An 11,925-nucleotide genomic window follows, 5' to 3' on the forward strand; every position below is an offset into this window, starting at 1 on the left:
TCCACAGTCTTCAATATGTGTGCATGCAATTTTTTTTCTCTGTGTTTGAAGTCTCATTCTCACAGAGGTTGTAAACCAATGTCTAAACCGTACCACTTCAGGTTGCAGTCAGAGGTGGGCTCGCATAACTCAATACTCCTCCATGCAAAAATGTCCTTTGCACATAGAAAACAAGCACAACAGGCAGAAGGTTAGGCTAGGCCCTTCTTCTTGACATGTTAGAACTTATCACGTTACATTTAACACATATGAAGTGACTGCCTGTGGCTGCTGGCCCCATCCTGTGTGCATTTCAGTGGCAAGTGCAAAAGAGCTTAACCTGTAGGTCAGCGATTTTCAATCTTTTTCATCTCGTGGCACACCGACAAGGCACTAAAATTGTCAAGACACACCATCAGGTTTTTGACAATTGACAAGGCACACCATGCTGCCAGTGGGGGGCTCACATCCCCATTGGCCCTACTAATAAATGATATTCCCCCAAATTCCTGTGGCACACCTGTGGACCACTCGCGGCACACTAGTGTGCCACTGCACAGTGGTTGAAAATGGCTGCTATAGGTGCTGAGACTCTGTCCAAACAGTTGGGGAAACTTTGTACAGAGAGGTTCCTGGTTGAACAAACAGAATCTATGCACATATAGCCTGTACACGTATAGGTGCTTTCACATCTTTTGCCCCACGTGCTTATAAGCTAGGGGCAGGACCAGGTGCAACCCTGCTTTCCCCCATACGTATGTTCAGATGAATGTGTGAAAAGTGCTCTAATTTCAATGCGGGTTGTTGTTTCTCATAGGTATACCATCTCTGTGAAAACTAGGCCTCAATCTCCCTTAGCACATGGATAAGGACATACTGTATACACTTATCTCTTATATACAATTAAATATATGCTTCTCACAAAATCCTTCCCAATTTAGCTGTTGCTGGTGGTGTAACGAGAGTTAGCATCCCAATACTGAAACTTTGCAACCTGGCTGACCAGAGTAAAATTCAGTGCTACCAATGCACTGAAACTGGAGGAGGGGTCCAGCAATTAAGACCTACATGTCTTGATTACAATCTTGCTCACATAATGGGCAATGCTGTCATTTGCATCAGAGGTTTTCCTAATATACCCAGTTAGGATATGAGAGGCTGACACAGGTACCTTTGTGTTGTCCAAAATGCGTGTCAACATGTGTATGTGCTCATGGATGCATGCAAATAAAGTATGTGATCAGACCAGACATATTGGAATAGATATTATGTAAATTTTAGAAAATTGGTATTGTCAGGTAAGTATTATGGAGTTCTGTGGAAAATGTCAGCAAACTGTCACACTTCCTGATCATGAACTCAGCAACAAAAATCATCAACAACCAGAGGGAGAGAACTGGCAGTTGAGATTCCCCCTCCTTTCTCCCCTCATCCCCTCCTTTTCTCCTCTCCCCCTCAACTTCTGTCTTCTTTCTGACCATGCCATAGCTCTTCCTGTCTACCTCTTCTTCAGCAGCAACAGCTGACCTCTCATTCTAAAACACAGGTGGACAGAATGCAGGAGGTAACTACCATCACATTCATGATGATGCTCTCAATTAACTGAGTGCACTGCTGCTGCTTCTGGTTGTCCGGAATCCTTATAAAGCCTTCTTTCTGTTCCCCTTTTTGCATTGCCACTCTTGATGACTTCTTTGCCACCATGTGGCAATTTGGGAGAGCTATTTCCAGTGGGCCGTGAACCCCAGCTGATGCTTGCCATGACATCTCGTTCCCTGGGGCCTAGAAACAAAATGCTTTATTATTTACCAAGGACACTTGGCTGGTTTTGAGATTTACTGGTAAAAATTAGCTATGTTTGTGTCATGAAGCTTGTTTTGGACACTTACTGAACTGCCATGGTAATAACATCTGTTGCTGGCAAATGCCAAGGTTTCCTGAAATTTCTCACCAGCATGCTAAAATAGTTACTGATAAATGTCAGTATTCGCCAAGTTTGTCTTATCACATACTCAGGGTTCAACCCAGACTCTCCCAAACATCTTCTCTTTCCTGGTGGCAGCAATGGCACGATCTGGAATGCTGCCCAATGCTGCCTTGGGTATACTGCCTGTGCACATTAAGGAAAAAGGTCCCTTACAACACTTCTTGTACAGTTTCTTCAGTGGAGGAAGTGCAGGGCTTCCAGTTTGATTTAAAGGGACCACATGAATAAAGAAGCTTCTTTATTTGCTCAATCCCTGTAAATCAAACTAGAAGTCCTGCACCTCCAGGACTCAAGACATCACACCAGGGGCAAGGTAAGAATGATCCACCAGGGGCAAGGTAGATGATCCACTTCCCACTCACTGTTAGCAGGCGGAAGCATCTCAATGGGCTGGAGGGAGGCAGGGGAGGCAGCAGCAGAGTTGGGGTGATCCACATCTGTGGGGCTCTCACCCCACCCCCACAATCTGATGCTTATGCAATCTGCATAACCTTGCCTAATGGAATGGCCACCCCTGCCTGGTGGCTGATAATTATTGCTGATAATTATTATTGCTGATAATGCAAACTAGGCAGATTAATTACAATGATCTGGCAAATAAAAAATCACTGGGTAACCCCCATGCAAGTCATACACCTGCATCTATTCTGCTATCATTTGCTTGAAACAAAAATATATATGTATATCTTTCTCTTAGATGGTGTCCCCCAAAGTCTCGTACATGGAGCACTGACCAAATCCACACTTTCTGAAATTTTTCTAGTGCTGTGGCATCAGGTGTTCCCATACAATTCACTGGACCCCTGCTGTTTTTACTTTAAATATAAGAAAAGTGCAGTATGTTTTGTGGTTCTGTGCCAGAAGTTGCATTTCAAAAAGGGAAACTAATCTGGGTCCTCTAATACTACAATCACTTGAAGCACTGGCAATACAGCTGGAGGGAGAAGAGAAGAAATTGATGCACTAACAATGCAATCCTATGCATGTTTACTCAGAAGTAAGTCCCACTGAGTTCAATGAATCTTATTCCCAGGTAAGTATGTACAGTGTAGGATTGCAGCCTGATATATTTTGCTCTGGCAGAAATATCTATATATTGTTAACTTTTGACCCATCTCTCTCTCACTCTCTCTCTTTCTTTCACTGACAGTCCAATCCTATGGGCCTCGGCTAGCAGTAGAACTTGCATTCCCGCTGGCGGCAACTGCTGAAAAAGTGCTGGAAAGTGTTTTCTAGCAGCTCACTACCAGGATGCTGGGAGAAAGTAATAAACTCTCTTGCTGCCCACCAGAGCAGGTAATCAGCCAGTGAAGTGGGAGGGGCAGAAGGAGGACGGAACAGGGTGGGAAGTGGCAAAACCAGGCCAAGAGGCTGGGGGAGGGGGTTGTATCTGATATGTGCCAGATCCTATCCCCCATTTTTGCTACCTCCCTTTCCCTTTTTTCTCCTCAGATCTGTGCTATTGAAATAGCTAGCACAGGTCCAAGAAGACTCACTGAGGGTTAGGCCACTTACAGAGATGTAAGGGGATAGGATTGGGCTCTTACTCATACAAATAATGTCAACATCTTTAGTGTCATCTTTGATATCTGATAGCAGAGACACTGTATTAATTTGCAAATGGTTCGTATATGGCGGGATGCAGTACAGACAGTTAGCAAAAATTCCATGAGTACAGAAGTTGACAAGAAGCATACAGGGCCAATCTTGTCATACATGGATTTTTTACACTGATTTTACTCAACATGAAGGGCTACTGCAAATTAGAAGGAATGTGCTGGTCCCTGGAGAAAGGGAAAAATGCATCCCTTTAAAATCACAGTTTGAAAAACTGCTTTTCTTATTGTTGTAGAGAGATAGTCATGCAAGTGATCATTCCATTCTTCAGCTAAGCCAGGTAAAGGCAGGCATGTATCCTTTGCATTTCTAATTGTGGACTGCCTCTCTACAGCAGTAAGAAAAGCTGTTTTTAAACCACAATTGTAAAGGGATGCACTTTTAATTTTTTTAAACTGCTTTTACTTAACACATTTCATGGTATCATTTTATGGTATTGTGAGCTGCCTTGAGTACCCTTCATTGAATAGAAAGGCTGGATATAAATTCTATAAATAGATAAATAAATATATATCAGCAGGGAGTCCCAGAATCAAACCCCTGTGGATGTCAAGGCACGACCTTATTCCATTAGGAGCATAGACGGGCAAGAAACCTGGAAGTGGGTCTTTAAATCTATTTTTCCACGGTTTTTTTATCCATGGATTTTTTAAATTCACTAGCGGTTCTGGAATGAAACACCAGTGGATAATGAAGGACGGCTGTATTAATAAGAGCATATTTGGATGTAAAAATATAGAAGTAAAGGGGGGATCAGCAGTAAACATATTAGCATATCATAATCAGACTTCATTGTCTCTACTATTACTTCAACCAAGGCCCCAGTCAACTAGGTAAGCAGCTTAAGAGGTGATACTAGCTTATATCCTGCCAAATGTAGTTATATAATCAGTATAAAAGACAAACTCATACAAACTCAGTCTCAGTTTATGCCACTACAGTTGATATTAGCAGCTGTGTTGCTATTTACAAAATGTAATTGAGGTCAAGTGGTTATTTGATAGCTTGTTTCTTGGGATGTGTTGCTAGTAGCAAAATGTAACATCTCAGTGTACCCTTTGCTTACTTTTCAATTGCCTTCATACCAACATCAAATAGACCCGTGGCTAGAGGTTGGGTGGACCTTGTAAATACTGTGCCTTGTAAAGTAGCTGCAAATTGATAAACATGTTGCAGCTTCCTGCCAAAGTGTTTGCCCGCCCCTGATATAGAGGGCTGAAGTTAGCATTCATGGCATCATGGCTGGTAGTGACATAATTAAGCAGAAAGTTACATCATTAGCCCATTTCTGCCCAACTCACAGATGTACACATTTGATGGCCAGAAATAAGCATTTTGTGCTCACCTAGAAGCTCATTAGCTGCAAATGACAGAAGAGAAAATGTGAAAATCTTGTTCATATTTTCAAGATATGAGAAAGCCTAATTAACATGCTGGGAGAGTTCAATTATTACAAGGGCTGGATAAATTCCTTCTGGGGGCCACATTTGGCCTGCAGACCTTATGTTTGACACCCCTGCGTTAGGTTCTGCGGTCTGTGTGATTGCCTTGCTGTCTTGTTTGTTTGTTTGGAAAAATTTATGTCCCGCCTTTCCCATGTTGAAGCAAATGCCCAAGTCAGCTTACAAAGCTCCATAATAATTGTACAATGTACAGCAATAAGTAAAAACATTGAAACAAAGCATTAAAATGTTCATTTTAACATTAAACACTAAAACATAAAAACATTAAACAAAGCAAAACCTAACACGTATCGTCAGGTATAAGGGGATAACACATCTTTGCACATAAAGGCATCTTTCTTTTCAAGGGGCACTTCTTACATTTCTCCTTGTGTGCTACATCCAGGAGTGTGGGTAGTGGGCAATACCTGTGGGTAGTGGGCAATACCTGTGGAAAATTACTGTTAATAATCTTGGGTCTTTGGGAGATAGTGGGATATAACACTGATGGAATAATAATAAATCTGAATATATGAAGAATGCAAATGTTTTTCATTTGGAACATTTTTGGTGATACCTGTCCAGGCCAAGGCATCTAAAGCCTTGGACTGACCCTAAGATCAGGTCATGTGTTTGTCGCTGAGCCATACATATGTGGAAAATCTTGTCAAAGGGGCAAGCATCTTTGGAAGGCTGGGCTTTACGAGACTCATCCAGGCATAGCATTCATCCTGGTGTTGTTAGCAGATGTCTCCCTTGTATCATCATCATTGAAATGCAGCAAAATAGCAGATATGTTCCGTGTAAGTAAGTGTAAATTAATGCATACTGGGGTAAAATATCAAAACTTCACATATAGGCCAATACAGTGGTTCTCACTCCTTTAGCACCAGGACTCACTTTTTAGAATGAGAATCTGTCTGGACCCACCAGTAGTGATGTCATGACCCAAAGTGACATCATCAAGCAGGAACATTTTTGACAATCCTAGGCTGTAATCCTACCCACACTTACCCAGGAGTAAATTCTATGTACTATCACTGTTAAAAGCATCTTCATAGCAGCCTGTTAAAAGTACAGATCTGTGACATTTCCCCAAATGCAGTCACATACCTTGGTAGCATTAAGTATAATATATTCAAAATAAAATATTCAAATGAATGGCGACCCTCCTGAAATTAGCTCGTGACCCAGCTAGTGGGTCCCAACCCACAGTTTGAGAAACACTGGGCTAATGGGTGATGGAGCTGGACACTGGGCTTCTGAGCTGTCTGTGACGGATCAGGAGAGATATCTTGGGTGCTGGTGGACAGCTCGATGAAAGTGTCAACCCAATGTGTAGTGGCAGTGAAGAAGGCTAATTCTATGTGTGGGGTCATTAGAAAAGGTATTGAGAATAAAATTGCTAATATTATAATTCCATTGTATAAATTGATGGTAAGGCCACACCTGAAGTATTGCATCCTGTTCTGGTTGCCACATTTCAAAAGGATATAGTGGAAATGGAACAGATGCAAAAGAGAGCAACCAAAATGGTTACTGGCCTGGGGCAACTCCTTTGCAAGGAAAGGCTACAGTGTTTGGGGCTCTTCGGTCTAGAAAAAAGATGCCTGAGGGAGGACATGACCAAGATATACAAAATTATGCAGGGGAAGGATAAAGTGGAAAGAGAGATGCTCTTTTCCCTTTCACACAACACCAGAGTTAGGGGAAATTCTTTAAAATTTAGTGTTGGGAGAGTTAGGACAGACAAAATAAAATATTTCTTTACTCAGCATATAGTTGGTCTGTGGAGCTCCTTGCTACAGGATGTGGTGATGGCATCTGGACTAGATGCCTTTAAGAGGGAATTTACACATTTCTGGAGGAAAAGTCCATTACAGTTTACAAGCCACGATGTGTAATGTGAAACCCAGTTGCATGCCTACCATTGGGTTTGATGGGGCAAATGCCCCAGGTGCCAGCCACAAGGACCCCATGGAACCCTCTCTGAGGTTCCCGATGGGGCAGAAATTTTTTTTTTGGTTTTCCGGAAGCACAGTTTATAGCGCCGGGGAACCTCACATGGGAGGTCCCGCGAGGCTCTGTGAGCCTCTGGTGTTTGGGGGTTGGATATCTGCGCAGGGGGGTGGCCATAGTCCGCAAGGGGCGCCATCATGGAGCTTTGCCCTGGGTGTGGGGCTGTGAAGGTCCGTGGCTGGTGCAACCTCCTGATTTTAGAAGTGGGCTACCTTGGAATGCCAGATACAAGGGAGGGCACCAGGACCCAGGTCTCTTGTTGTCTTGTGTGCTCCCTGGGGGATTTAGTGGGCTGCTGTGAGGCACAGGAAGCAGAACTAGATGGGCCTATGGCCTAATATAGTGAGGCTCTTCTTATGTTCTTATCATCGTCGTCATCATCATCATCAACAACTCCTTAGAACAGGGTAGCATTTTCTTATTCCTTTTACTGTGCAAATTGCTTTGAGAACTTTTTGCTGAAAAAAAACAGTATATATTCTAAATAAGAAAGCATAAATAAAAGCAGAATAAAGCAGAAACTGGGAAAGCAGACAGAATTTCTGCATACAGAGTTGTTTTCGGGGGGGGGGTTGGTTTTAAGTTAGACATTCATGTGCTTTATATTGTGCATATTATTTGTCTCTAGTGACACCCTGTGGTCATGACTGTTAGCAGGTTAATGTACTCCAATAATGTGGTGTTAGATGACATTCTGTGGATTGTTGCAGTCTTGCTATAATGTTATTAGTATACAAGGAGCTTTCCAGAGTAACATAAATAACTTTTAAAAGATGCTCCACCATTCAGTAAGTCTTCTATCAACATTTCAGTAGTCAGCACCTCTACAGTGAAAAGTAAGATCAAAGATGACAAGCAAAATTAGACCCATCTACAGGTTTGTATGGCAAATGTCTGGAATGCCTTCTGCTAAAAAGTAGTGGGTGAAATATCCTTCACAATATCTTTTAGAAACCAGATTAAAAGAGACAAAACCAAGGTGATACTTCTTGTTAAACTGGATATTGAAGGAAACATCTTAATTCTGCAGGACATAAAGGTAAGAAGATCAATTTATAGCTCAAGCTTATAATGTACATATTTACTTGAAAGTAAGTTCTACTATGCTCAGTGGGGTTTCTTTCCTTGTAAGCACATTTAGGATTGCAGCATAAATGTGGTACATTTGTCCAATACAGCATTTCTCAGTGTTTGTCCCCTGCTGAACCACTTCACTTGGTTCACCTATTGGAAGTACTACCAGAAGTAACTGGCAATGATGTCATTACCAGTTACCTCTGGATTGGGATGCCAGATGCAATGAGACAAACACCAGATAGAGGCTCAGGGTAAATAGGAGGGCTTTTTTGAACATGTAAAAGTGCACACTGGAGCTCTGCCACTAAGCTGAGACTCCTACTGCTACTTGTCACATTGCACTGATTGCTGCCAGAAGGTGGGGGTCTGGGATGGTTCCACGTATACCACCAGATACCACCTCAAATACAAGTACCACTGGTTGAGAAACACTGATCTAAAATAAATGTGTTTGAGCAGTACAACCTTAAAGATATGGGTGTTTGTCATTTTCAAATAAGTGCACTCAGGATCATAAACTTAATTTTTGACATACTGTAATTAAATCTAGTCTCTCAGTATCTATAGTTGATGTGTTAGCATTAATTAATTGGGATAATTGCCAATCACAGTATTCACAGGTTCAGATATAGCCTTAATGCTATATCCTATTCAGTGGTGTAGCTAAGGGGGTGCAGGGGGTAGCAGTTGCACCGGGCATCAAGCTCTAGGTGGGCAACAAGTTAAGCTTGACACTAGTGATCAAAATTGTGAAAATCTTGGTGTATATGATTAATACCATCATGTTATATATCGTTGGAAAGATAATTTAATGTAGAATGCAATGAAACATACCCCATTGGAATATCTGTATTCTATCAAAAGTTATGGCTAATTAACCAGAAAATGAAAGCACAATTGCCTTGTAGAACAAAAAGTGGATTTTCTTAACTCAAAACTGACCTATGAGACTGATTGTTGTCTCAAGAGACTGATTGTTGCCCCTCTTATATTTAGCAAGAGAAGAATAACCATCCCTCTTCACCCCAATACAGTGTCTCAAACCTATCAGGGGCACACTTTTTGTTTATTTACTTAATTAATTTGATTTTGTTGGGGGGGAGCTGCAAATTTTCTTTGACCCCAGATAGCAGATAGATGCCTTTTCACTTTTGAAAAAGTCCAGACGTGATGTCACTTGCGGCTATGACATCACTTCCGGGGCAACATTTTGAGCTTGGCACCAGGCTACACGATCATTAGCTATGCCACTGACCTTATTAAATTATATCTGTACAGAAGACTTCAAAACAAAGAACATCTCTAGCAGCCCAATCCTAAGCTGCCCGGCGCTCAGAGGAGTAGTGGCACCAAAATGGCTACGCCTGTATGCTATCCTATTCTGGTCCTACTTTGAGTTATGTACCATAATTATATGTTTTGCTTTTGTGAAAATACAATTTAAGTTGGCCCAAGTCTGATGCAAAACTGAAGGCTGCAGAAACTTCATCAGTTATGTCACAAATATTATGTCCTTAAGATGTTTATAATGTTACACACATACTATATAAAAGAGTTAATATATAAAAGCCTTTTAATTTGAAAATCTCACCAGGCGAACTGTAATGAAATGATGGTGACAATTTCTTGTAGTTCTTGCAAAACATATTAGTGATATGTCATTGCTAAGTGAAACTGAGTCTTCACCCAGAATAGTGGCTTGCTTGTTGAGAATTGTAGTTTTCATTTGACTTGGCTATGTAAATTAAAAGGAGTCATACTTTCACAACTTAAAAATCTGATTTCTCTGTTTTTTAGATTCTTTCCCTTGAAGAGAGGAACTTTGCACACTGCTTCATGTATTTTCACTATGTTAGAGATTTAGCCCAGCAGACAAGGAAGCTATTGTGAGTAGAGATATTGCATGATCATAGCTATGCAGACATGTAAAGCCCTTGGTTATACACCCTCAAAAAGCATTTTTTTTCTAAATCTTTCATTATAGATAATATTTGTCAGAATATATTGCTCCTCACTCATATTCTAGTTGTTGTAGGTAATAACATTCAGCCCAATCCTTCCAAACTCCCCATGCACCAATGAGGCTTGTGCTGCATCCTATGGGAGAGTTTTGGGTCCTAGAGGCCTCCTTGAGGTAAGAGAACATTTGTTCCCTTGCCCCAGGACAAGCCTCTTCTGTCCCAAAGGGTCTACTTGGACCTGCACCTACCTCACAGGGTTGTTGTGAAGAAAAAAAGGAGGAAAGAACGCACTTAGAAGAATAGCGATATAAAAATGTGGAGAAAAAATAATAATCCACCCCCACCCTGCCTAACTGGTGCCAGTGGTCATTAGGGGGCTATACTGCAGTGGCTCTCAAACTTCTCAGGAGTTTTACTTACAGGGTAAGTCTTTGCAGCGAAGGGGGCAAAAGCAGCAATGTGATCCCCAGGATGACATCACTAACAGGAGTTTAAGGGGGGTGCTTATACTCACTGCTGCAAGCTGAAGTAGGTGTGGGGAGCCCTTTGCAGAGCTCCGAGGCTTAGAATGTTCAAACGAAGCAATCGCAAAGAACTTCCTGTTTGTGAACACAACTAGGAAGTGCTTTGCAATTGCTCCATTTGAACATTCTAAGCCTCAGGAAGCCTTGAGGAGGGCTGCACGGGGCTCCCGCCAACCTCTATAGCTTGCAGCAGCCCTCTATAAGCATCCGTCTTATACCCCCATTAGCTGCCTTTGCCCCCTTCTGTCCCTTAAAGGGTCCGGGGGACCTTTACATGAGCTGTTGGGTTTGAGTACCACTTCTGTGCTGTATTTGGCATGCGACAGCTATAAAGCATGTTGTGCCAACAGAACACAAGTTCTGGTGGTGCAGCAGCCCATTAGGGTTGGGCACTTTGTTAAGCTTTAAAGAGTTTTTCTTTGAGAGAACTAAGCTTTGTACCTTTGTTTGCAGAAACTGTCTAATGCAACCCACTAGGGGAACTGGAAGTGGGCCATTCCCCCTTAAAAGAAGTGGTCCAGAAATGAGTGCCCTGATAGCACTGCAGGGATCATCAAGAGCAAGGGTTTTAAAAGTTACTTGGGGGGTCATGCTGGTGTCCAGGATGGTCCTAGAGGCTCACAGCTCCCCTTGACCCTCTGTGCTGCTCCTAATTGCTCCAATTTGTAACCGGAGCCTCCAGTTTTTGCACAAAAACCAGAATTGGGTTCTGATTGCAGATCAAAGTAATTAGGAGCAACGTGAAGGCTCGTAGAGGGGGCTGCGAGCCTCCAGGACCCTCCTGGACGCCAGTGCAACCCTCCCCCAGGTAACTTTTAAAATCCCTTACTCCCAGTGGCACTGTGATTGCTGCAATGCCATCAGGGCCTACCCCCCACCAACACTGCCCTGTCAAAACTTACAGCCTTGCTAATGTCCAAGTGGGACTTTGGGAACCACTGGTCTAGTGCAAGCACACCCAGTATACCAATAAAGGAAATTTGACTACATTCAGCAATTTTACACCAATTTATGACTCAAAACATCAGGAACATCTTTCAAATATGAGCAGGTGAAAGTTATATGTGAAACTGGCTCTTTTCCATTCTGTAGATCAGTGAATTTCAACCTTTTTCATCTCACAGCATACTGACAAGGCACTAAAACTGTCAATGCACACCATCAGGTTTTTGACAATTGACAAGATACATCATGCTGCTAGTGGGGGCTCACATCCCCAAATGGCCCTACTAATAAACGACTTACTCCCAAATTCCTATGGCATACCTGCGGACCAGTCACAGCACACCAATGTGCCAAGGCATAGTGGTTGAAATTGA

This window comes from Tiliqua scincoides, chromosome 6, assembly GCF_035046505.1.
Source record: "Tiliqua scincoides isolate rTilSci1 chromosome 6, rTilSci1.hap2, whole genome shotgun sequence".
NCBI lineage: Eukaryota > Metazoa > Chordata > Lepidosauria > Squamata > Scincidae > Tiliqua > Tiliqua scincoides.